The following is a 26,510-nucleotide window of genomic DNA, read 5'->3' on the forward strand; positions in this document are numbered from 1 at the left end:
GTCAAGGTAAGGCTAGTCACTGTACCAAGTACATGGATAAATTATGCGTGCTGTGAACAACTTCCTCCCTCCCTGTTGAATCATCACAGCAGCTACTTGCTCTATCCAAGCCTCACAACCAAATGGCCTACACCTGCTCCTATTTCTTATGTTCTTATACCCACGCTGGAGCAGGAGCCACTTTATTATGAACATGAAAGGAAGAAAAGAACTTGGGATTTATATAGATCATTTCATGATCTCAGGACGCCCCAAAGCGTTTTACAGCCAATGAATTACTTTTGAAGTGTAGTCACCAGATAATTTGATTTTTATGTTTGTTCAATCATAATTTGATGTTGGTTGAGGGATAAGGATTGGCCAGGACACCGGGGAGAACTTCCCTGCACTTGGAAAGTTGATTCCAAAAAGAAACCCTACAAAACTAGGGGCCATTAATACCAGATAGTCACTAATAAATCCAACAGGAAAATAAAGAGAAATTTCTTTACTCAGAGAGTGGTTGAGGCAAATAGCTTAGATGCTTTCAAAAGGAAACTAGACGAGTACATGAGAGAAAAGGGAATAGAAAGATGTGCTGAAAGGCTGAGATGAGGTAGATCAGAGAATCATAGAAAGTTACAGCACGGAAGGAGGCCATTTCGGCCCATTGTGTCCGCACCGGCCAACAAAGAGCTATCCAGCCTAATCCCACTTCCCAGCTCTCGGTCCGTAGCCCTGCAGGTTAGAGCATCCCAAGTGCACATCCAAGTACTTTTTAAATGTGGTTAGGGTTCCTGCCTCTACCACCCTTTCAGGCAGTGAGTTCCAGACCCCCACAACCCTCTGGGTGAAGAAATTTCCCCTCAAATTCCCTCTAAACCTTCCATCAATTACTTTAAATCTGTGCCCCCTGGTTTTTGACCCCTCTGCTAAGGGAAATAGGTCCTTTCTATCCACTTTATCTATGCCCCTCATATTTTTATACACCTCAATAAGGTCTCCCCTCAGCCTCCTCTGTTCCAAGGAGGGAGGAGACTCGTGTGGAGTATAAACACCAGCACAGACTCGTTGGGCGAATGGCCTGTTTCTGTGCTGTATATTCTATGTATATCACAACATACCCACATAATGCATGTTCATTTACAAGAAAGAAAGGAAGGAAAGAAAGGAAGAGTCTTTCACAACCTCAGGACGTCCCAAAGCGCTTTACAGCCAACAAAGTACAGGAAACTTTGTGCTATCCGGCACCGACGGGACCGAGCTGCTGCTGTTCCCTCAAAACTGCCGGACACTCCAGAGCTGTTGCTTAGCTACAGAGGTTGCAGAGCTTGACTGTTCAAAAAAAGCAAAGAAAAGAAACGAAAAGAATAAAAAACGGCTCCTGATTTTTGCCGGTGGCTCGAGCTTGCCGGACGGTTCGCCTCCGGATAACACAAAGTTTCCTGTACTTTGAAGTGGAGTCACTGTTGTAATGTAGGAAATGTGGCAATCAATTTGCACACAGCAAGCTCCCACAAACAGCAATGAGATGATGACCAGATAATCTGTTTTAGGTGTTGGTTGAGGGATAAACATTGGGCATTACACCGTCAGGGTTTAATGGCTCATCCGAAAGACGGCCCCTCTAACAGCACAGCACTGCCTCAGAACTGCACTGGAGTGTCAGCCTTGATTTTGTGCTCATGTCTCTGGAGTGGGACTTGGAACCCACAACCTTCTGACTCAGAGACGAGAGTGCTACCAACTGAGCCATGGCTGACACTGTTATTGAAGGGATGTTTTGCAGTCAGTGGTCAGAAGGTAGTACCTCATAACACCCTGCATCACTCATTCCTTCTATAGCAAGCGCCAGTTCAATTATATCCAACCCCATTGTATTTACATATTCAGTTAAAAGAGGGTGCAGAAGAGGAGCAGTAACGTGATGGCCAGAAGGTCAGCTCCTATCCCTCCCCTCCTGTACAGCCCGAGCATTCGGGCATCATGGACCCTACATTTAAAAGGACACTATCTGAGCACCATTGTTTCTTCCTGTCATTACAGATCAGGCAAGGTACCCAGCAAGATCTGGCAGTGACTGGAAGAGTCCCACTACCCCAAGCTGTGCAGACTGCAGTCCAGCAAGGAGGATGTAGCATCTGTAGAGAGACCTCTAGTGAAGCAGGTCCTAAGCCCAATCATAGTACTGTATCTCTTTCGAATGCTCAAAATGCAGAATACTCAGACTTGAGCACAAAAATCTAGGCTGACACTCCAGTGTAGTACTGAGGGAGTGCTGCACTGTCAGAGGTGCTGTCTTTTGGATGAGACGTTAAACCGAGGCCCCGTCTGCCCTCTCAGGTGGACGTAAAAGATCCCATGGCACTATTTCGAAGAAGAGCAGGGGAGTTAACCCCGGTGTCCTGGCCAATATTTATCCTTCAATCAACATCACTAAAAAACAGATAATCTGGTCATTATCACAGTGCTGTTCGTGGGAGCTTGCTGTGCGCAAATTGGCTGTCGCATTTCCTACATTACAACAGTGACTCCACTTCAAAAAAGTACTTCATTGGCTGTAAAGCGCTTTGAGATGTCCGGTGGTGGTGAAAGGTGCTATATAAATGCAAGTCTTTCTTCTTTACTTTTTACTGTTGCTATAGAGGCTGTGGGCTCCAGTCTACAGCAAGATGTCTTCTCCAGCTTCTAATACTAGTGGACCAGACGGCGAGAATTGTTATGCAGGGCTTCACTGTCCTGGGAGCTGCCCAGAGATCTGCCCTCACACAGAACACTTCCCTGTAGTGGGCGTAGTCTGCAGGTCAGCTTGGAACAGATGGTGCACTTGAGCCCGGCACCAAGGAGAAGTGCCGGGCTCACGGGAAACAGCCGGCAATGCCACGGGGGGCGGGGTGGTTAGGAGGCCGGGGACGGAGGTGCTGGCAGGTGGCCGCTGAAAAAGCGGCCGCCCCGCACCTCCACCTTAACTTGCGCCGCTGCCAGCACAGTAAAGCCCCGTGAACCGGGCGCGGGTAGCGAACGGCGCAACTGCGGCGTTCGCTACCAAATATTGCGAACGGGGCACGAATGGGGCGCTGCGCACACCAATGACGTCATCGGTGGCGGCGCAGTGCAACAGGCTAACGCCACCATTAGCGCCCCTCCTGAATATCGCGGGAGGCACAGCCAGTGGCGCTACAGCCACTGCCTGCCTCTTTAGGCGCTAACAGGTGGCGCTACTCACCCAATTTCTCCCCCACAGAGCTCAGCGCTCCGTCTAAAGCAACAAACCCTGTTGCAGCTTCAAAACAATCGGCACAACTTGCAAGCGTCTCTGTAGCTTAGCAACAGCTTCAGCTACACGCTTGCACAGCCACAAATGAGTAAAAAAAGTAACTAAAAGTAAAAAAAGTTATCTGAACCGACTCCTGAATTTTGCCAGTGGATAGAGCGTTCCGGTTATTTAGTGGCCGGTTAATCGAAAGTTTCCTGTACCTGGCAACGATTGAAATCCCGCTGAGAGGTTCAGCTGGTGTAAGTGACGTGGTTTGACATGGCTTCATCCTGATCTGGTTTTATGCCGTCACCAAGGTGAAAGTGGAATACTCTACGCTGGTTGTTAATTTTAAGAAAAATTACATAGGATATACGGCACAGAAACAGGCCATTCGGCCCAACCAGTCCATGCCGGCGTTTATGCTCCACTCGAGCCTCCTCCCGTCTTTCCTCATCTAAATCTATCAGCATAACCCTCTATTCCCTTCTCCCTCATATGCTTGTCCAGCCTCTCCTTAAATGCATCTATACTATTCGCTTCAACCACTCCCTGTGGTAGCAAGTTCCACATTCTCACCACTCTCTGGGTAAAGAAGTTTCTTCTGAATTCCCTATTGGATTTCTTGGTGACTATCTTATATCGATGGCCTCTAGTTCTGCTCTTCCCCACAAGTGGAAACACTCTCTCTGTATCCATTCTATCAAAACCTTTCATAATTTTAAAGACCTCTATTAGGTCACCCCTCAGCCTTCTCTTTTCAAGAGAAAAGCGACCCAGCCTGTTCATCCTTGTGAACAACAGTGGTCCCAGCACTGATCCTTGTGGAACATCACTACCCACCTTCTGCCACTATGAATAACTACCCTTTACTCCTACTCTCTGCTTTCTGTCCTGAAGCCAGCCAGCTTCAAAATAGTAGACTTGAGCAAACAGGAAACCAAAAACAGCAAAAAATGGCCACTGGGCTCTTCATTAGCACAACTGATGTCTTACTCTTGTCCTAAAATGGGTGAAAGAAAACTAGTGGGGAAAAAATGCTTTGCTCGTTAGGAACTGTTAAGGCCACCTCGCAAAAGTTCTGGGGCAACAGAGTTATCAAGTACCCTTTAGGATTAGTGAATCTGGGTGTTTATCGGTCACAAGGCCAGACAAGGGAGACTTCAGGTCAATGCCTAAAGAGCTTTACTGGTAAAATACCTTTAGCTGAATCGCACTGCAATAAATACAAACTCAGGTTCCCAGTGGAGTTGGAAACCCTTATGGAGATTGAAAGTCTCTTATAATTGGGCCTGCATGGAGCTGAGCTTTTGCTTCCTGACAAAACAGCCGCTAAACCCCAGAAGAACAATTTTTTGATTCGTTTTTTTCACTTATTGATCAATGGAATGAACATTTCCAATTACAATCCTATTCTTTTGTCACCCAACTTAATTTAAATTGTCTCTGTACAATACTGAATTAGACATTAAGAGAAAGGGAATGGAAGAATTCCCTTTGAGCAACAGAAATGAATCTCGTACCATATGCAGGAAATTCTGGATTTCTGCTTCCGTCTTGTGGGTGTAAAGTCTGGTGGCATTTTACCATTTTTGAATTGCTGCTAAATTAATGAACATTGTACTAATGGGGATTAAACACTTTGGGGGAGAAATTCGGTATCGCCCCGTTTGGGACGCTAGTATTGGCGGTGCGCAAAATTTAGCGCCAGGCGCAATTTATCGCCACCTCGAGCGATATTGGGTTGCAACGCCCCTGAAGGTGATTGCGGCGTTAAATCAGGCGCTGCACAGTAGTCTTAAGGCGCTAACCCGGCGGAGTGAGGCGCTACCTCACAGTGCTGGCGAAGCTCATGTGATTTCAGTCAGCAATGGAACACAGACACACTGGCACCATCCAATTCTTAAAGGGGAGTTCTGACAAATGGTCATCGACCTGAAACGTTAAATCTGTTTCTCTCTTCACAGATGCTGCTTGACCTGCTGAGCTTCTCCTGCATTTTCTGATTTTTTCTTAAAGGGGAGGGTTGATCTTGCCTTGCTCTCCATCCACATCCTGCTCATTGCAGCCTTGAATCTCGGCCTGAATCTCAGCCTGGAGAGACCTGTACATCAAATCTGCTGGAAAGAACAATGGAGAGAACCAGGAAAAGAGCTCAGAGTGCAGCCCCCACAGTCTCTTCTAATTCGATACAAGGGCAAATCAAAACCAACCTGCAAAACTCCTTCACACAGCGTGGAGTCTCTCCAGAAGTCTGTTTCACTCTCTCACAATGTGTGGTGCAAAAATGTCACCTTCAAAAAAGGCAGGAGGTGTTCCCCCCTTAAATAGCGCTCCCCTAGTCCCTTTCAGACAGCATAACGGTCCCCTCAACTTGTCCTTGTTAGCGCCAGGCGGAACGGAGGGGGGCGCCACTGAATTTCCGGTCCGGGGCGCCCAAAAGGCGTTGCACACTGAAATGACGTCATGATCTGCCTGCGTCCGTGAGCGGGCGCTAAGGTTTAGCGCTGGCGCAAAATGTCCGCTCAATATGGGAAGAGCCGCAGGGTTTGCTGCGCCCGGGCGCTAGTTGGTTAGCGCCCCACTTCTCGGCCTCTTTAGGCGCTAATCGCTGGCGCTACCAACCGAATTTCTCCCCCTTTAAATTCTAATATCTCCTTTTAAAGTTGTGTTTCTATAGTTCTTTCCATCCAAAAGTAATATTAGCATCATCCTTGTTTGAGTTCCTATATCCATTTCATTCTCAACCTTTTTCTTGCACTCACTGCAATGATCGACAAATGCAAGGTGGCCATTGACTACCTAACTCTGAATATTGTTTACTATCCTTCCTATAATGGGGTGCCCAGAACTGCACGCAGAACTAACTGTATAACTGCACTCTAAAACTCTAATACTATAACTGTGGAATCATCAATATCTTCTACAAATTCAATATCATGCTTGTTTTTATATTCAATTTGTCTATTAATAAATCCCACAATCCCATTTGCCTTTTTTAAAGTCCATTTCTATCTTTAAAGATTTATCCATCTACACCCCTACATCTTTGTTGCTCCATTCTTAAGAATCTTATCACTTACGGTAAAATTTCTTTCACTGTTTTTTTCCCAAAAGTGTACTACTTCATAGTTTCCTGCATTGAGTTTCCATTACAACAGTGACAACACTTCAAAAGTACTTAATTGGCTGTAAAGTGCTTTGAGTTTGTGAAAGTCGCTATATAAATGCAAATCGTCTTTCCTTCTTGTTTGACTGCATCTGCCACCTATCTGCCCACTTTGCCAGACTATCTCTGTCCTCCTGAATCTTCTTCAGGTTGCCATGCCCTTTACTTTGGTATCATCAGAAAGTGTCAATATCATCCTCTTGTGCCTATGTTCAAATCATTTATATAAATGGAAAACAGAGCACAGATCCCTTTTTTGTCTTAAAATACTCCTGTGAAGCACCTTGGGATGGTTTACTACGTTAAAAGCGCTATATAAATACAAGTTGTTGTTGTTGTTGCACATACTACTACCCACAATCCAAAACCTCAAACAAAACATTCAACTAATCCTGCTCTTTGTTTCCTGGCACCCAGCCATCCCTCTGTTTATGCAGCCACATCACCTTGTGCCTTAATTGTTATAACAAGTCTTGTCAAACACCTTCTTAAAATTCATCCACCGCATTCCTTTTACCTGTACACTCTTGAGTTCAGATAGTCCGAAGTGTGACATTCCCACGTTGGCTTGGATCTACAGACACAGCTGTGTGTGTCTGGGTGGGTTCAGGCAATCCATCTTGGAGACAATCAAACTAGCCTTAAGGACTGGTCTAGCAAAGAGTCGTCACAGGCACACTGGGCTGAATGGGCTCCTTCTGTGCTGTGAATTTCTCTCGTTCAGTGACCATCAAGATTCTTTTTTCCAACACCATTAATAGCAGTGCTGTTGTCCTCACAGCCAGCAGGCACCACTACAGCTGTTTCCAGCGGAGCCTCATGTCCTGGCACCTTGCTGAGGTTGGAGTGCTCAATACCTCTTTGTAAATAGTGTGGGTGGCATCTGCCCGTAAGACTAATATCTGTGATCTTCCATTGGCCAATTTTGTGAATATTTCATTCTTGGCGTAGGCTGATTCCTGCTTTTCCAACCCATTTTATCGATTGTTCAATATTTCCATGTTATTTTCTCATTCCCTTCATTTTCCATTTCCTCCTTGTCAGCGTCTTCACTGACTACAATTCTTGAATCAGCAACTCTTTTTAGTGTACTTTTCTCAGTGATTTTCTCCCCTCATGTGCTGAACACGTTGACATTTAGCTTGGTTACAATGGGTGACAAGGATCCTCCAGTACCTCACTCACACACGAGTCTTGAAAATGAGTGTCAGCATGCTATTCAACTACATGAAGCATCATAGCTAAGCCCAATCTTTTCCTTACAATTCCCGGTGTACCCTGGTGCAAATACATGAGTCCATGGTACAGCTGGTTGAGCTTCTTCAAAATGGTGGTGGAGCAGTAAAACAGTGAAAGGGGTAAAATGGGAGTTTTTTAAAACATGTTTAAAAGAAAGAAAAAATAATTAAAGAATTTGCATTTATATAGCGCCTTTCACAGCCTCAGGGCGTCCCAAAGCACTTCACAGCCAATTAATTACTTTTTAAATGTAGTCACTGTTGTAATGTAGAGACATGCAGCAGCCAAAATTGCGCACAGCAAGGTCCCATAATCAGCAATGAGATAAATGGCCAGACAATCTGTTATTTTTTTCCAAATTGTTAGTTGAGGGATTAATATTGGCCAGGATACCGAGAGAACCCCCCTGCTATTCTTTGAAATAGTGCCATGGGATCTTTTATGTCCACCTGAGAGAGCAGTCGGGGGCCTGAGTTTAACGTCTCATCCAAAAGACGGCACCTCCGACAGTGCAGCACTCCCTCAGCGCTGCACCGAAATGTCCAATCTCTCGAGTGGGGCTTGAACCCATGACCTTCTGACTCAGAGGCACGAGTGCAACCACTGGGCCAAGGCTCAGAAGAAATAACTAGCTGCAGCAGGACAAAAGTGATTTTTTAAATTAAGTTCTTCAATCAGTTATTTCACATTTGGGTTTGGTTTGCTACCATATGTTGCTTCATTACTATTTATATGCAAGAAATAAGGAAAGGCCCAGCACCTTTCTTTGAAATTATGGCACTATAAAAACCGATCTGGCCCACCTGCCTCACTGAATGCACAGTGCATACAGTGGAGTAATTTCAGGAGTCTGCACTGCCAAGAGACCACATCCTACATTTGGGCAGGCATTGCCCCGTGATCTTCCGATCAAGATTTCCATGGGCCTCACGTGTCTGAATATTCGGTTCGTGCTGCCAACTGGTGAGGGTCCCTGTGGAAAGGTGGGCCCGGAAAATTACCCCTTATTTTTGCGATCTCAGCTTGCTTTAACTTGTCAAAGGGAAAAGATCCTGATTTCCACACAGCCGATGAATTTTAAAGATGTAATCTAAAGGGTAATTTAAACATTAATAAAAGTACAATACCAACACAAGTCCCATGAGGCAGGAGTGATAGTGAGTAGGGAATTCCATCGTTAAAATCAGGGGTGTGGGTGAGGGAAATATCATTGTGTGTATTATTTATTCCTATTATAAACACCAACGCTGGCCTCTTGTGCCTCCCCCACTACCTTCTCTCCACCATTGGCGGCCGTGCCTTTAGCTGTCTAGGTCTCAAGCTCTGGAATTCCCTCCCTAAACCTCTCCACCTCTCTCTCCTCCTTTAAGGCACTCCTTAAAAAACATTGGCCTAGAAATTGAGTTGGCGCCGCGCCAGGGCTTTAGCGCCGGAAATTTAGCGCCAGCGCTAAGTCCCCCTGCGCGCGCCAAAAATTCAGTAGCGCCGCGCCCAGACGGCTGCCGGCGCTACTGGAGGGTGTCAGCGCCTCGCAATGGGCGCTGACTGCCGCATTGCGGCGCTAATCCGCCGCTGCGGCACCCGATGCGGTGCGGCAGGCTGGGGAAGTGCAGGCCTCCTCCTTCCGTTAAGGAGGAGCTGCCTGCACCCGACCGCTGGCCGTTGATCTGTGGAGAAAAATGAGCCCGGCACCTCGGAGAAGTGCCGGGCTCGCGGCCCACACGCATCTGTGCCGCGGGGGGGTGTTGGAGGAGTCCGGGGAGGGAGGTGCGGGCAGGCGGCCGCCGGGAAAGCGGCCGGCCGCCGCGCGACCTTAATGCGCCGGCGCTAAGACCCGTAGCGAACTTTTGAAAAATCGTTGGTTGCGGCTGCCACGGGCGAGGCGGCCGCAACTCAATTTCGGCGTTCGGGCGCGTTGCCACGGCAACCGGGACGCTGCGCACACCGATGACGTCATCGGTGCCGGCGCAGCGCAACCGGCTAACGCCGATGGCAGCGCCCAAGTGAATTTCTCAATCGGCTGTACTTGCGGCGCTAGGCCCTCTAGCGCCTCAAAATGGGCGCTAACCCCACTCAATTTCTAGACCATTATTTTTAAACTATAAAATATCTCAAAATTTGACTGAATGTTGCCAATACACAGCACCACAGTAGTCAACTTCCTTGCTTATTATATATTCTGCATTCTTATACTGTACCAAGCTTTTGGTCATCTATCCGAACATCTCAACAACAACAGCAACTTGTATTTATATAGCGCCTTTAATGTCATAAAACGTCCCAAGGCGCTTCACAGGAGCGTTATAAAACAAAATTTGACACCGAGCCACATAAGGAGATATTAGAGTCGATGACCAAAAGCTTGGTCAAAGAGGTAGGTTTTAAGGAGCGTCTTAAAGGAGGAAAGAGAGGTAGAGAGGCAGTGAGGTTTAGGGGGGAAATTCCAGAGCTTAGGGCCCAGGCAGCTGAAGGCACGGCCGCCAATGGTGGAGCGATTAAAATCGGGGCTGCTCAGGAGGCCAGGATTGGAGGAGCGCAGGGATCTCGGGGGGTTGTGGGGCTACAGGAAATTACAGAGATAGGGAGGGGCGAGGCAATGGAGAGATTTGAAAACAAGGATGAGAATTTTAAAATCGAGGCGTTGCTTAACCGGGAGCCAATGTTGGTCAGCGAGCACAGGGGTGATGGGCAAACGGGACTTGGTGCTCCTTATGTGGCTCAGTGTCAGATTTTGTCTGATAGCACTCCTGTTGTTTTCCTATGTTAAAAGGAAATGTAAGAAGTTGTTGTTGTTAGTTGTTTGTCTGTTACTTCCTTATTCTGTTGCTTTTGGTAGAATGGGTCTACACTGGCTTGGGAAATGTCCGTCATTGCTTCAGCTGGCATCTGCCCATCAGTATGAGGGGTACGTGTAAAGTGAGGTACTCGAGAGCAATACCACTGGGACCAGAGTGAAACAGGGGTGAGCTCTGATGAAATCAGAGTCAGTATATCAGTCAAACCTCTCAACCTCCAACTAGGGGGACTACCACAGAGAGGTTTCGTGTATAACACACCTCACATCTCGGCATTTATACTTAGTTTTTTTTTAAAGAGCCCCAAAACATTCATCCAAATTTGGATATTTGTGAATGAACTGGAATTGCCATGATTTGGATCATTTCACATTACAAATTCATACCTGCTTAATTGGAGATCTGGCTCTGATTAGTTGGAAATACTGGGAGTGAAAGGGAATGGTAGCATAGTAGTAATGTTGCTGGACTAGTTAATCCGGTGACAAAAGTTCAAATCCCACCACGGCAGCTGGTGAATGTAAATTCAGTAAATTAAATAAATCTGGAACAAAAAGCCATGACCATGAAACTATCAGATTGTCATAAAAACCCATTGAGTTCACAAAATGTACTTTAGTGGAAGCAAATCTGCTGTCCTTACCCGGTCTGGCCTATATGTGAGTCCAGGCCCACAGCAATGTGGTTGACTCTTAACCGACCTCTGGAATGGCCCAGGAAGCCACTTGAGGGCAATTAGGGATGGGCAATAAATGCTGGCCTTGCCGGCGATGCCCACATCCCCTGAACGAATAAAAAAAATTGGTTTTGGGCGGTAGCACGAAACGGGCAATGGCGAATCGGCATTCCCGTTTAAACTGCGCCCCGATGTTCTTTTCCATTAACTTCACTGGGAAAGCAAATCGGGCGGGGTGTAAAACAGGAATGTCGATTTGCTATGGGCTACTGCAAAGACCAATTTCACGCTCAGGGAGTCAAGATCAAGTGTAGTTTTCAGGTGAAGCTGGGTTAGAGCCCTGGGGATAATTGGACCAAGGTCTGCCGACATAATTCAGATCCCATTTTAAAGTCATACATAAAGAAACCCTTGCATTTATATAGTGCCTTTCACAACCTCAGGTACTTTTTGAAGTGTAGTCACTGCTGTAATGTAGGAAATGCGGCAGCCAATTTGTGCACAGCAAGATCCCACACACAGCAATGAGACGATGACCAGGTAATCTGTTTTAATGTTTGATTGAGGGATAAATCGTGGTCAGGACACCGGGGAGAACTCCCCTGCTCTTCTTCGAGATAGTGCCATGGGATCTTTATCGTTCACCTGAGAGGGCAGACATGGCCTCAGTTTAACGTCTCATCCGAAAGATGGCACACTCCAACAGTGCAGCACTCCCTCGGTACCGCACTGAAGTGTCAGCCTAGATTTTTGTGCTCAAGTCTCTGGAGTGTGTAATGATCAGTAACCTGTCATTCTGGAATGGTACACTAGGTGGTGCTGTATGTATATAAGAGTGGGCTACCCAGGATGCACTAGGCTACCCACAAGGCAGCAGTCAAGATGGAGGCCTCTACAGATACTGTACCTAGTCCACATGTGCTCAATAAAGTGTCTAGCAAAAGCTAGCTGTTCTTAATAAAAACGACTAGTTATTAATGAACATAACAGAGTGGGACTTGAACCCACAGCCATCTGACTCAGAGGTGAGGGTGCTACCCACTGAGCCACAGCTGAGACATGCTGTCCTTATTTCTATATATTTCTATTATAAATTCCTGTTTCCACATTTATAATGGGAGCTTCCTCTGTAACTTGCTTGCGCTGCAGGTGCACCCTCTTTTCAGCAGTGCTGAAATGGGGGGAGGGAGGGTGTCACTACAGCATGACAAGTTTGCGTAGGCAGTATCCATTAGAAATGTGGGCATAGGAATTAATAACAGCAATAAGGACAGAATGTATGATTTTAAAATGGGGGCTGAATTATGTCTACACTTCTCGGTCCATCAGAGTCAGCCTCTGAGTCAGGAGGTTGTGGGTTCAAGTCCCACTCCAGAGTACTGAGCACAAAAATCTAGTCTGACACTCCAGGGCAGTGCTGAGGGAGTGCAGCACTGTCAGAGGGGCCGTCTTTCAGATGAGACGTTAAACAACATCGCTGAAAACAGATTGTCTGGTCATTTATCACATTGCTGTTTGCGGGACCTTGCTGGGCAAAAATTGGCTGCCGCATTTCCTATACAGGAAACTTTGGTTTATCCGGAGGTTGTATGTCTGGAAACCTCGATCTAACGGCAGAAATCAGCAGCCGGTTTGGTTAGGTTTTTTTTCTTCTCCTAGTATTTTTTTTAACAGTCAGGCTCTGGAAAGCGTCTCTGTAGCTTAGCAACAGCTTCAGAGATGCTTCCAAGGTACGGGCCAAGTGTTTACAAGCTGTTGCTAAGCAACAGTGTTTGTTGTCAGATACGGAGATGAAAACCTCCGTATCCTTCAACATTAGCGCTGGTCTATCCGGAAGTTTTGATAGATCGGCAGCAGCTCGGTCCCGTCGGTGCCGGATATCGCGAAGTTTCCTGTATTACAACAGTGACTACACTTCAAAAGTACTTCATTGGCTGTAAAGCACTTTGGGACGTCCTGAGGTCATGAAAGGTGCTATAGAAATGCAAGTCTTTCTTTATAGAAATTTGTAATAGGAAAAGTAGACAGGGAGTGCACGCAGAGGAAAGATTTTTTTACTATATTATATAAGAATTATATTTATTAGATTTTTTTTAGTATGTTGGCAGAATACAGTAAAACACTGATATGGCATCCTCAGAAAACATAGGATTTTCAGTGCACATCTCTGCAAATGTACCAATCAAAGGAACACAATGTCATTGCAGTAACATGGCCATCTACTGAAGCAAAAGAGTGATTAGTTTGACTAGAATGTCCCTTTGCAGCATGACCCATCAGAGAGCTAAAGCACGAGGTGCGGCTCAGTGCTCTGATCAGCCCAGGGTCCCCTTGTCCCAACGTAAACCACACTGGAATGTGCATTGTGCCAGGTTTAAGTATTCATGAGTGGAACGGAATGTCAAGGCATTGTTTTACTTCTCTTTCATCCAGATTGCCAGCTCACCTGACCCAGAAATCACCTCAAATGCCAGCGCTGATGACTTTTGGCTTAAAAAGATGATTTTCTCTCCTAATTTGTTGAAATTCCAAAGCATTACCGCGCTTAATCACCAGCCAGAAAAGTTTACTTGCTGACGATCTGTATTTTCCATGAAAAGAAAAAAGAAAGACTTGCATTTCTATAGCGCCTTTCACGACCACTGGATGTCCCAAAGCACATTACAGCCAATGAAGTACTTTTTGAAGTGGAGTCACTGTTGTAATGTAGGAAACGCGGCAACCAATTTGCGCACAGCAAGCTCCCACAAACAACAATGTGATAATGATCAGATAATTTGTTTTTTTAGTGATGTTGGTTGAGGGATAAATATTGGACAGGAGACCGATAAAACAGGCTGCCGAAACACAATCACCGTTTTACACCGTTATCCAAATTAGTCCAAATTAACCCCGTTCACTCTGCAATCTTCAGCAAGACAAATGTCAACACAGTGCTTAACTGCACGAGGCTATCAACTAGTTCTACAATAACCTTCTCCTTTGACTAAAGATGGGTCTCTTATTACCCATTTCTGCTGACAGTGGGTGGTCTGGGCACCGAGACAAGCAAAGTACCTCAGAACAATCCCAGCAACCTCCCGCCCCGGTCACGGGACCCAATGTGCAGACGGTCACACCAACAAAGGTCCAATGAAATTGTGAAATGTCCAACTGCTAATTGTATGAATCATTTTACACTATAATTAGCCAGAGAGAGAAAAAAATATAATAAGGATAAGTCTAAATATAAACATGATACAAAATAGCAGTCATTATTTCAAACTCAGTACAGTAACAGTTCCTTTTCTCTCCAGTTTTGAAGAAGGGTCAAACCCGAAACGTCAACTCAAATTTCTCTCCACGGATGTTGCCTGACTTGCTGAGTTTTTCCAGCATTTTCTGTTGTTATTTCAGTACAGTAACTACTTTGGGCCTGATCTGTATATCTGCCTCTGCTATTAGTATTATTAGTGATCGTATGCTGATTTCTGTAAGGAACATAGGAATAAACAGTGAGGATGATATCAATCGACTGCAACAGGACATTGAAAGGCAAGCAGAATGGGCAGACAAGTGGCAGATGGAATTTAATACAGAGAAGTGTGAGGTGATGTGATGCATTTTGGCAGAAGGAACAGGGAGAGGCAATATACACTTAATGGCACAGTTTTGAAGAGTGTGCAGGGACAGAGGGACCTGGGAGTTAATATGCCTAGGTCTCTGACGGTGGTGGGACATATTGAGAGAGTGGTTAACAAAGCATATGGGCTCTTGGGCTTCATAAATAGAGATACTGAATACAAAAGTGGAGAAGTTATGCTGATTATAAAGTGCTGGTTAGGCCACAACTGGAGTATTGCGTCCAGTTCTGGTCACCACACTTTGGGAAGGATGTGAAGGCCATTGAGAGGGTGCAGAGGAGATTTACCAGAATGGTTCCGGGGATGGGGGATCTTAGCTACAAGGACAGGTTGGAGAAGCTGGATTTGTTTTCATTAGAGCAAAGGAGGCTATGGGGTGATTTGATAGAGGTGTACAAGATTATGATGGGTTTGGATAGGCTAGACGGGGAAAGGCTGTTTCCACTAATTGATGGTACAAGGACTAGGGGACACAGATTTAAGGTTTTAGGCAAGAGATACAGGGGGAATGTGAGGAAAGACGTTTTTACGCAGCGAGTGGTGAGGACCTGGAATTCGCTGCCGATGGCAGTGGTGGAAGCGGAGACACTCAATGTTTTCAAGGGGAGACCGGATAGGCACTTGAGGGAAATAAACTTGCAGGGCTACGGGGATAGAGCGGGGGAATGGGACTGACTGGATTGCTCTACAGAGAGCCGGCACGGACTCGATGGGCTGAATGGCCTCCTTCTGTGCCGTTATGACTCTATGACATAGGAGCAGGAGGAGGCCATTCAGCCTCTCGAGCTTGTTCTGCCATTCAATGAGATCATGGCTGATCTGCGACCTAAAGCCATATACCCTGCCTTTGCCCATATCCCTTAATACCTTTAGATAACAAAAAGCTATCAGTCTCCAATTTAAAATTAACAATTGATCTCACATCAATTGCCGTTTTCAATTGAAATCATTATGGCCCATTTTCAGCTCTGGCACGCAAGCAACGAGTCCTTTAACGCTGCAACGTTAGAGCCCACCACGCTAGGCTGACCTTACCAGTCAGGTAGGCCTTTTAAGTATGCACAGACTGGACTTGGCATGCCAACGGCAGCTCATTGTCAGTGGGAAGGGGAGAGGCAAGACATAGCACATGGCTGCAACTCTTAAAAAGGCTGCAGCTGCAATCTAAAGGGATGCTTTATTCTTGTTGTGCACAAACCTGGAACTAGAGGGCGGAACACCTCAATTTTGCGACGCTGCTTTGGTGGTGCTTGCGAGGAAAGTGCCGCAAAAGAGGTTTGTCCTCTTTGGGACACCCTCCCCACAGTAGCATCGCCCAGTCTGTGCGGCAGGAAGTGACAGCCAATGCTGGGGCCTGCAGCCAAAGGATGTGGGAGTGGAGGAGGAAGAAGCTTAACAGCCTGAGGATGATCTGTCAAGGTAAGGCTAGTCACTGTACCAAGTACATGGATAAATTATGCGTGCTGTGAACAACTTCCTCCCTCCCTGTTGAATCATCACAGCAGCTACTTGCTCTATCCAAGCCTCACAACCAAATGGCCTACACCTGCTCCTATTTCTTATGTTCTTATACCCACGCTGGAGCAGGAGCCACTTTATTATGAACATGAAAGGAAGAAAAGAACTTGGGATTTATATAGATCATTTCATGAGCTCAGGACGCCCCAAAGCGTTTTACAGCCAATGAATTACTTTTGACGTGTAGTCACCAGATAATTTGATTTTTATGTTTGTTCAATCATAATTTGATGTTGGTTGAGGGATAAGGATTGGCCAGGACACCGGGGAGAACTTCCCTGCACTTGGAAAGTTGATTCCAAAAAGAAACCCTACAAAACTAGGGGCCATTAATACCAGATAGTCACTAATAAATCCAACAGGAAAATAAAGAGAAATTTCTTTACTCAGAGAGTGGTTGAGGCAAATAGCTTAGATGCTTTCAAAAGGAAACTAGACGAGTACATGAGAGAAAAGGGAATAGAAAGATGTGCTGAAAGGCTGAGATGAGGTAGATCAGAGAATCATAGAATCATAGAAAGTTACAGCACAGAAGGAGGCCATTTCGGCCCATCGTGTCCGCGCCGGCCAACAAAGCAGAGAGAGTAGGAATTAATGGGTCTTTTTCCGAGTGGCAGGCAGTGACTAGTGGGGTACTGCAGGGATCGGTCCTTGGACCCCAGCTATTCACAATATACATTAATGATCTAGACAAGGGAGCTAGATGTAATATCTCCAAGTTTGCAGATGACACAAAGCTGGGTGGGCGTGTGTGCTGCGAGGAGGATACCGAGAAACTCCAGGATGATTTGGACAGGTTGGGTGATTGGGCAGAAGCGTGGCAGATGCAATATAATGTGGATAAATGCGAGGTTATCCACTTTGGTGTCAAAAACAGAAAGGCAGACTATTATCTGAATGGCAATAGATTGGGAGAAGGGGAAGTGCAACGAGACCTGGGTGTCCTTGTGCACCAGTCGCTGAAGGTAAGCATGCAGGTGCAGCAGGCGGTGAAGAAGGCAAATGGTATGTTGGCCTTCATAGCGAAAGGGTTTGAGTACAGGAGCAAGGATGTCTTGCTGCAGTTGTACAGGGCCTTGGTGAGACCACATCTTGAGTATTGTGTGCAGTTTTGGTCGCCTTATCTGAGGAAGGGTGTTCTTGCCATGGAAGGAGTTCAGCGAAGATTTACAAGGCTGATCCCTGGGATGGCAGGAATGACATATGAGGAGAGATTGGGTCGATTGGGCTTATACTTGCTGGAGTTTAGAATGAGAGGGGATCTCATCGAAACTTATAAGATTCTGACAGGTCTGGACAAACTAGATGCAGGTAGAATGTTCCCGATGGTCGGAGAGTCCAGAACCAGGGGTCATAGTCTAAGGATAAGGGGTAAGCCATTTAGGACAGAGATGAGGAAGAATTTCTTCACCCAGAGAGTGGTGAACCTGTGGAATTCTCTACCACAGAAGGCGGTTGAGGCCAAGTCTTTAAATATATTCAAGAAGGAGTTAGATATATTTCTTAGAGCTAAAGGTATCAAGGGGTATGGGGAGAAGGCAGGTACAGTGTACCGAGTTTGGATGATCAGCCATGATCTCATTGAATGGCGGAACAGGCTCGAGGGGCCGAATGGCCTACTCCTGCTCCTATCTTCTGTGTTTCTATGTTTCTAAAGAGCTATCCAGCCTAATCCCACTTCCCAGCTCTTGGTCCGTAGCCCTGCAGGTTAGAGCATCCCAAGTGCACATCCAAGTACTTTTTAAATGTGGTTAGGGTTCCTGCCTCTACCACCCTTTCAGGCAGTGAGTTCCAGACCCCAACAACCCTCTGGGTGAAGAAATTTCCCCTCAAATCCCCTCTAAACCTTCCATCAATTACTTTAAATCTGTGCCCCCTGGTTTTTGACCCCTCTGCTAAGGGAAATAGGTCCTTTCTATCCACTTTATCGATGCCCCTCATATTTTTATACACCTCAATAAGGTCTCCCCTCAGCCTCCTCTGTTCCAAGGAGGGAGGAGACTCGTGTGGAGTATAAACACCAGCACAGACTAGTTGGACGAATGGCCTGTTTCTGTGCTGTATATTCTATGTATATCACAACATACCCACATGATGCATGTTCATTTACAAGAAAGAAAGGAAGGAAAGAAAGGAAGAGTCTTTCACAACCTCAGGACATCCCAAAGCGCTTTACAGCCAACAAAGTACAGGAAACTTTGTGCTATCCGGCACCGACGGGACCGAGCTGCTGCCGTTCCCTCAAAACTGCCGTACACTCCAGAGCTGTTGCTTAGCTACAGACGTTGCAGAGCTTGACTGTTCAAAAAAAGCAAAGAAAAGAAACGAAAAGAATAAAAAACGGCTCCTGATTTTTGCCGGTGGCTCGAGCTTGCCGGACGGTTCGCCTCCGGATAACACAAAGTTTCCTGTACTTTGAAGTGGAGTCACTGTTGTAATGTAGGAAATGCGGCAATCAATTTGCACACAGCAAGCTCCCACAAACAGCAATGAGATGATGACCAGATAATCTGTTTTAGGTGTTGGTTGAGGGATAAACATTGGGCATTACACCGCCAGGGTTTAATGGCTCATCCGAAAGACGGCCCCTCTAACAGCACAGCACTGCCTCAGAACTGCACTGGAGTGTCAGCCTTGATTTTGTGCTCATGTCTCTCGAGTGGGACTTGGAACCCACAACCTTCTGACTCAGAGACGAGAGTGCTACCAACTGAGCCATGGCTGACACTGTTATTGAAGGGATGTTTTGCAGTCAGTGGTCAGAAGGTAGTACCTCATAACACCCTGCATCACTCATTCCTTCTATAGCAAGCGCCAGTTCAATTATATCCAACCCCATTGTATTTACATATTCAGTTAAAAGAGGGTGCAGAAGAGGAGCAGTAACGTGATGGCCAGAAGGTCAGCTCCTATCCCTCCCCTCCTGTACAGCCCGAGCATTCGGGCATCATGGACCCTACATTTAAAAGGACACTATCTGAGCACCATTGTTTCTTCCTGTCATTACAGATCAGGCAAGGTACCCAGCAAGATCTGGCAGTGACTGGAAGAGTCCCACTACCCCAAGCTGTGCAGACTGCAGTCCAGCAAGGAGGATGTAGCATCTGTAGAGAGACCTCTAGTGAAGCAGGTCCTAAGCCCAATCATAGTACTGTATCTCTTTCGAATGCTCAAAATGCAGAATACTCAGACTTGAGCACAAAAATCTAGGCTGACACTCCAGTGTAGTACTGAGGGAGTGCTGCACTGTCAGAGGTGCTGTCTTTTGGATGAGACGTTAAACCGAGGCCCCGTCTGCCCTCTCAGGTGGACGTAAAAGATCCCATGGCACTATTTCGAAGAAGAGCAGGGGAGTTAACCCCGGTGTCCTGGCCAATATTTATCCTTCAATCAACATCACTAAAAAACAGATAATCTGGTCATTATCACAGTGCTGTTCGTGGGAGCTTGCTGTGCGCAAATTGGCTGTCGCATTTCCTACATTACAACAGTGACTCCACTTCAAAAAAGTACTTCATTGGCTGTAAAGCGCTTTGAGATGTCCGGTGGTGGTGAAAGGTGCTATATAAATGCAAGTCTTTCTTCTTTACTTTTTACTGTTGCTATAGAGGCTGTGGGCTCCAGTCTACAGCAAGATGTCTTCTCCAGCTTCTAATACTAGTGGACCAGACGGCGAGAATTGTTATGCAGGGCTTCACTGTCCTGGGAGCTGCCCAGAGATCTGCCCTCACACAGAACACTTCCCTGTGGTGGGCGTAGTCTGCAGGTCAGCTTGGAACAGATGGTGCACTTCTATCACCAACCTGATTAGTAAAGTACATCCTCCAAAAAACAGTTTTTCTCACACATGACATTCCCCAGGCGTGATTGATTTATAGACACAACTGTATGGGCAATCTGCCTCTGGTGCAAATAAATCTGAATCCCTCCTTTCATCCGACTCCAGGCAGCCACAAAAGGGAGGAATGCCCATTGCAATGCCCAGAGTTTTAACTGTGACAATGATAAATATTGCTGGCAAAAAATACAAGGCAAAATCCTTCAAAAACAAACAAAATACCAAAAACAAACACTTAAACAGCTATCAGAAACCTACGGCTCAAGTCCATTTTTATACGTGATCCAAACCCCCTTCAAACAGGGAGTTCCGCAGACTGAACAGGCCAGACATTTCTATTACAAAGAGCCCATACATGGATGGCAATCTGAGCACATCCACAGCACATCCCTTGCAAGGAAACTGGGTAACTGTGCCTGTGCTAATTTCAATATCATTAATGTCGATTTGCATATTAAAATCGGGCTCTTGCCCATTCTGGGCAGGACCAAAACAGACTGGCCCAAATGGAAGATGATACACAATGGGCTGGGAGCCGATGAGAGAGACGACCTCCATCCCCGATTTCCTGGCCCCCCCTCACTCATTGCATGCTGGCGGCACTGGCCATAGGGGATGAAAAACCATCACCAGACGGATTACCAGTTCGAATAAATGTTTTTTTTAATTCATTGATGGGATGTGGGCGTCGCTGGCTGGCTGGGCCTGCATTTAGTGTCCATCCCTAATTGCCCTTGAGAAGATGGCGGTGAGCTGCCTTCTTGAACCGCTGCAGGTCCATATGGTGTAGGTCAGTTGTTTACAACTGAGTGGCTTGCTAGGCCAGTTCAGAGGGCATTAAGAGTCAACCACATTGCTGTGGGTCTGGAGTCACATGTAGGCCAGACCAGGTAAGGACAGCTGATTTCCTTCCCTAAAGGACATTAGTGAACCAGATGGGTTTTTGCAACAATCGAATCATGGTCACCATTACTAAGACTAACATTTAATTCCAGAATTAAATTGAATTGAATTTAAATTCCACCAGCTGCCGTGGTGGGGTTTGAACCCATATTCTCAGAGCATTTGACTAAGCTTCTGGCTTACTAGTCTAGTGACATAACCACTACGCCACCAGCCATCTTGTCATTCCTAATACAAAAGCAAAATACTGCGGATGCTGGAAATCTGAAATAAAAACAGAAAATGCTGGAAATACTCAGCAGCTCAGGCAGCATCCGTGGAGAGAGAAACAGAGTTAACGTTTCAGGTCATTCCCACTGACTTTCAAACTGCAGTGTGCAGGGTATAACCCCACTGCTTATTGACTGGAGGACAAGCAGCAAACCCATCTCTGTATGGGCTGGTAATGGGGGTCGTTAGAGAGAGGTGGAAGGTCACCCATTATATATTATAAACATCTGAAAACGTTTCGGCTTTTTTTTAACTTCGGTGCACTTTTTTCCCAAAACCGCCCCCAAAGGGTGCACGAGGATAGGCAGAGAAAGCTCCACCTTTAAGAACATATTGTGTAACCATGGTTTCAGTCAAAACACCTCTTCAGCTACAACCTGACAAAACAGACCCTTCCTTTCTTGTAAACCCATCAGGCGAACGGTAAACGTAGAGCAGGGAGGCTTTTGTAAGGATCCCACCCTTCAAAGATGCTCGAGCCTTCATGCACTTCAGATCCTGTAATTAGTGCAGGCGCCAATTACTCTTCTGGTTCTCGGTGACGTGAAGCTCTGGAGTCCTTTTTGGTCTAATATTTCATCCTTTTGAGTTTGCACTATTACTTATCGTTAAATATGGCCATAAACTTGTAGCAATCTGGGAAGTAATGCAGTAGAGTTGATTGGAACATAGGTGTTTCTCTACAAGTGAGTGTGGGGAGCTCGGAGATGCAAGTCTGAGGTGCTACCGCACCACCAACAACATCTTTGAAGGGTGGGATCCTTACAAAAGCCTCCCTGCTCTATGCTTACCACTGGTGGGAGGGTGTAACTGCAGCAGGAAAAGTTTACATAGGCAACTCCCATTTTAAAGAAAGACTTGCATTTATATAGCGCCTTTCACGACCACCGGACGTCCCAAAGCACTTTACAGCCAATGAAGTACTTTTTTGAAGTGTAGTCACTGTTGTAATGTGGGAAACACGGCAGCCAATTTGGGCACAGCAAGCTCCCACAAACATCATGTGCTAATGGCCAGATAATCTGTTTTTTAGTGTTATTGATTGATGGATAAATATTGGCCAGGACACAGAAGTATGATAAAAACATGACAACAGGAAGTATGGTTTTGTAGACAGAAATGTGCACGTGGACATAGAGTCATAGAGTTATTACGGCACAGAAGGAGGCCACTCGGCCCATCGAGTGCATGCCGGCTCTCTGTAAAGCAATCCAGTCAGTCCCATTCCCCCGCTCTATCCCCATAGCCCTACAAGTTTATTTTCCTCAAGTGCCTATCCAATTTCCTTTTGAAATCACTGAGTGTCTCCGCTTCCACCACCCTCGTCGCAGCAAGTTCCAGGTCATTACCATTCCCTGCGTAAAAAAGTTCTTCCTCACGTTCCCCCCTATATCTCTTGCCCAAAGCCTTGAATCTGTGTCCCCTAGTCCTTGTACCATCAGCTACTGGGAACAGCCTTTCTCTGTTAGCCTTATCCAAACTCGTCATAATCTTGTATACCTCTATCAAATCACCCTTCAACCTCCTTGGCTCCAAGGAGAACAACCCCAGCTTCTACAATCTAACCTTGTAGCTAAAATTCCTCATTCCTGGGACCGTTCTGGTAAATCTCCTCTGCACCCTCTCAAGGAAACTTCACCTCCTTTCAAAGGAGTTTCAAAGGAGGCGGGTACCCGCCCCGCATTGGGACCCGCCTACCCGAGGCGGGAAGGGATTAGTGCCAATTAACTGCCTGTTAACAGGTAGTTAATAGGCAGTTTTTAGCCTAATCCCTCGTTTTAAGGTTGAAGTGTGGGATTCCCGACGGCTCCAAACCACGCCAAGTTAGAGGAGGCGGGCCGTCGGGTTGAAGGACTTGGAGAGGTCGAGATGTCGGTGTTCAGGTGAATGATGTGTGCATGAGTGCAAAGGTAAGTGTGTTGGTGTGTCTAAAGTGATTAAAGAAGTTTAAATTACCTTTTCTTACCTTTTCGGCCTTCCTTCCTTTAGGTCCCGGGAGTCCATCATCTCACCGGCACAGAAAGCAGAATGGCTGCGAACTGTCAAAAGTGACAGCCTTCAGCTTACTGTACAGGAGAGATTTCTAACTGAGTCTGTGGAGAAGGACTCAGGTTAGAAGTAAGACTGTCAGTGTTTGACAGCTTCAAACAGCTGTGAAACACGGATATTTCATCTGTCAAAAGCTCTTGACAGATGAAATTTCAGTCTGTGACGTCACCTGTTGCCGGTTGGCCTTAATTGGCCTGCTGAGCCCGCTGGGCGGGCTCAACAAGGTCAATCAAGTTAAAATCGCGTGGATTGGCCGCATCTCGATGGAGGCGGGACTACAACCCCGAAAGTTGTAGTCCCGCCTCCTACCCGACTCCTGAGTTAAAATCCTGCCCAATATCTCTATTTATGAAGCCCAAGATCCCATATGCTTTGTTAACCACTCTCTCAATATGTCCGGCCACCTTCAGGGACCTATGCACATGAACTCCCAGGTCCCTCTGTCCCTGCACACTCTTTAGAACTGTGTCATTAAGTCTATATTGCCTCTCCCTATCTCTTCTGCCAAAATGCATCACCTCACACTTCTCTGTATTAAATTCCATCTGCCACTTGTATATATAAAATTCTTAAATAGTTATTAAATTAATAATTATAACGTCAAAGGGTAAAACTTTTGATCGGTGAAGTTCCCATACAGCTGCCCAACGTACCAGGTTTCTGCGTCTACCTCTTAATTTTACAGGTTGTTCCCTCAAAGGGCAGCTCCGGCTTGAATTGAAATGCCTAGTTGATCATTCCTGTTTCTATTAAATGCAATTTATTTCACGACTCACTCGGTTATGTATCGACCAAAATCAATCCTGTTGACAAAGGCTGTTTGGTTTGGAATGAACAAAATTCATTTCAAATGTTACATTTTAAAACATTACATTTTAATCAATTTATTCATTGATTTTGTTGGTGGATATTCAAAAGGGAAGGATATTAGTGCTGGTGAATGCAACATTCACCACCTTCTATTCAATCGTTCCTGGATTAGGTGTAGCTAGGTGTAGAGTTCCCTAGAGCCCGCCTAACTCGCTGTGCCATTTGGCCCCCTAACGATACTGCAGAATGAATCTTTCCATGGTTTCATTAACGAAAATAATCAAGTTCCTCGCTGAGAAAAGGTTATGCTGACAGGGTGAGATGAAGTAGGGTGGGAGGAGGCTTGTGTGGAGCATAAACGCCAGCATTAATCGGTTGGGCCAAATGGCCTGTTTCTGTGCTGTAAACTCTACGTAATTCTTTGTAAAAAAATAACTTGCGAATTGGCGTTTTGGAAACGCTGAGTTTGTAAACGAGTGCCCCTGAATGAAGGTTCACTTGGATTAACGTCTTCATTCTTTCCCACTCGTGCTAATCAGCTTTTCCAGTTCAGATTTCACAGTCAACAGACTCTGTTACTGGGATTAACTCGATGTGGTAAAGGCCTGATCTCTCGCTGTCTGTGCAAGATAATGATCGCAATCAATGAACACAGCAACTTACAGTGAGAGCTCTGTAACTCCGCAGTTCTCAGTCAACACAGTATCAATGCTGTCTGCCCTTCATCAAAGGAACCTCCTCTGGGCTTCTCAGTGGTGCTGCTCCTGAACCCTGTTATACGATCACAGCAGAAAGAAAATGAAGCTGCAGTTAATGATTACTCAAATTAGTATCTGCATTTTGAGGTTACAAGGTCAATGCAATACAATGAAATACACAGTAGTACCGCCATCCCTTACAGAATATGCCATTATGAATTGTTTATTCAATTATGCCATTGCTATTTATCTGCAAGTAAGCTGCAAATATTCTAATCCCGTCGTCATTTTACTTCAAAACCCTTCCAAGTCTGTGAGAGACTTTTATTTGGGAGATGTATGGCCCATTTATATGGGAGAGTGAATTAAATACAGATCACCCTCATCTGAAGTGAATTTGATCCCTCAATGGTATACACTGTGCCGGCCTTCAGCTGGTACATACGTTAGATGGTATCGGCTACAGCTTAAGACATGTGCTGCTCAGGCAACTGCAACAGGAACGTCAGGCTGTTGGGAGAAGCCCGGTTAGAAATAAGTGAACATACAGGAAACTCTCTTTTTACCGGCACCTAAATAACCGGAAATCTCTCTTAACCGGCAAAATTCAGGAGTAGGTTCAGGTAAGTTTTACTTCATATTAGTGGCCGTGTAACCGGGGTTCCTGGATCTTTGGCCGTGTAACCGGGGTTCCTGGATCTTTGGCCGTGTAACCGGGGTTCCTGGATCTTTGGCTGTGTAACCGGGGTTCCTGCACCTGTTGCCATGCAACAGGGACACCTGGATCTGTGGCCGTGTAACCGGGGTTCCTGCACCTGTGGCCGTGTACGGGGCTATCGTACCTTGGTAAGTATATCTCTCTGTAATCCAGACTTTTTGATCAACCGGCACCACGCCGGTCCCGTTGGTGCCGGATAAAAAAGTTTCCTGTAGTTTGCTCTGAACACAACAAAGCATTTCCTCCATTATTTTTCCTTAATTTCAATGGCCTCAAATCAAGTCAGATCAATATAGATTGTAAATAGCCTCAGCTAGAGGCTATTTACAATCTCTATCAATGACTTAGATGAAGGGACCGAGTGCGATGTATCCAAGTTTTCTGACGATACAATGTGAGGTGGGAAAGTAAGCTGTGAGGAGGACGCAAAAAGCCTGCAAAGGGATGCAGACAGGTTAAGTGAGTGGGCAGTAAGGTGGCAGATGGATTACAGGAAACTTTGTTATATCCGGCACCGACGGGACCGAGCTGTTGCCGATCTATCAAAACTGCCGGACATACAAAGTTAATGTTGAAGCATACGGAGGTTTTCATCTCCGTATCTGACAACAAACACTGTTGCTTAGCAACAGCTTGTAAACAGTCGGCCCGTACCTTGGAAGCGTCTCTGTAGCTTAGCAACAGCTTCAGAGAGACTTTCCAGAGCCCGACTGTTGAAAACAAAGCCACGAGAAGAAAAAAAACCTAACAAAATGGCTCCTGATTTCTGCCGGTAGATCGAGGTTTCCGGACATACAACCTCCGGATAAACCAAAGTTTCCTGTATAATGTGGGAAAATGTGAGGTTATTCACTTTGGTAGGAATAGAAAAACAGAATATATTTTAAATGGTGAGAAGCTATTAAATGTTGGTGTTCAGAGAGATTTAAGTGTCCTTGTACAGGAAACACAGAAAGTTAGCAGGCAATT

The 26,510-nt window shown here is 45.8% G+C and overlaps 1 protein-coding gene across 1 annotated transcript in view; it reads right to left on the reverse strand.

Moving 5' to 3' along the window:
• The window catches only part of sema4ba (sema domain, immunoglobulin domain (Ig), transmembrane domain (TM) and short cytoplasmic domain, (semaphorin) 4Ba), a 453,543-nt gene extending 428,650 nt beyond the window's left edge, over positions 1-24,893 (reverse strand). The window contains exon 1 of the mRNA XM_085968833.1: positions 24,789-24,893. The gene's annotated coding sequence lies outside the window, so the exon portion shown is untranslated. The remainder of the gene's footprint in view (positions 1-24,788) is intronic.
• Between the last annotated feature and the right edge of the window lie 1,617 nt (positions 24,894-26,510).

Source organism: Somniosus microcephalus, chromosome 27 (genome assembly GCF_052327205.1).
Source record: "Somniosus microcephalus isolate GS21.2 chromosome 27, FLI_Smic_1.0, whole genome shotgun sequence".
In the NCBI taxonomy this organism is placed as follows: Eukaryota; Metazoa; Chordata; class Chondrichthyes; order Squaliformes; family Somniosidae; genus Somniosus; species Somniosus microcephalus.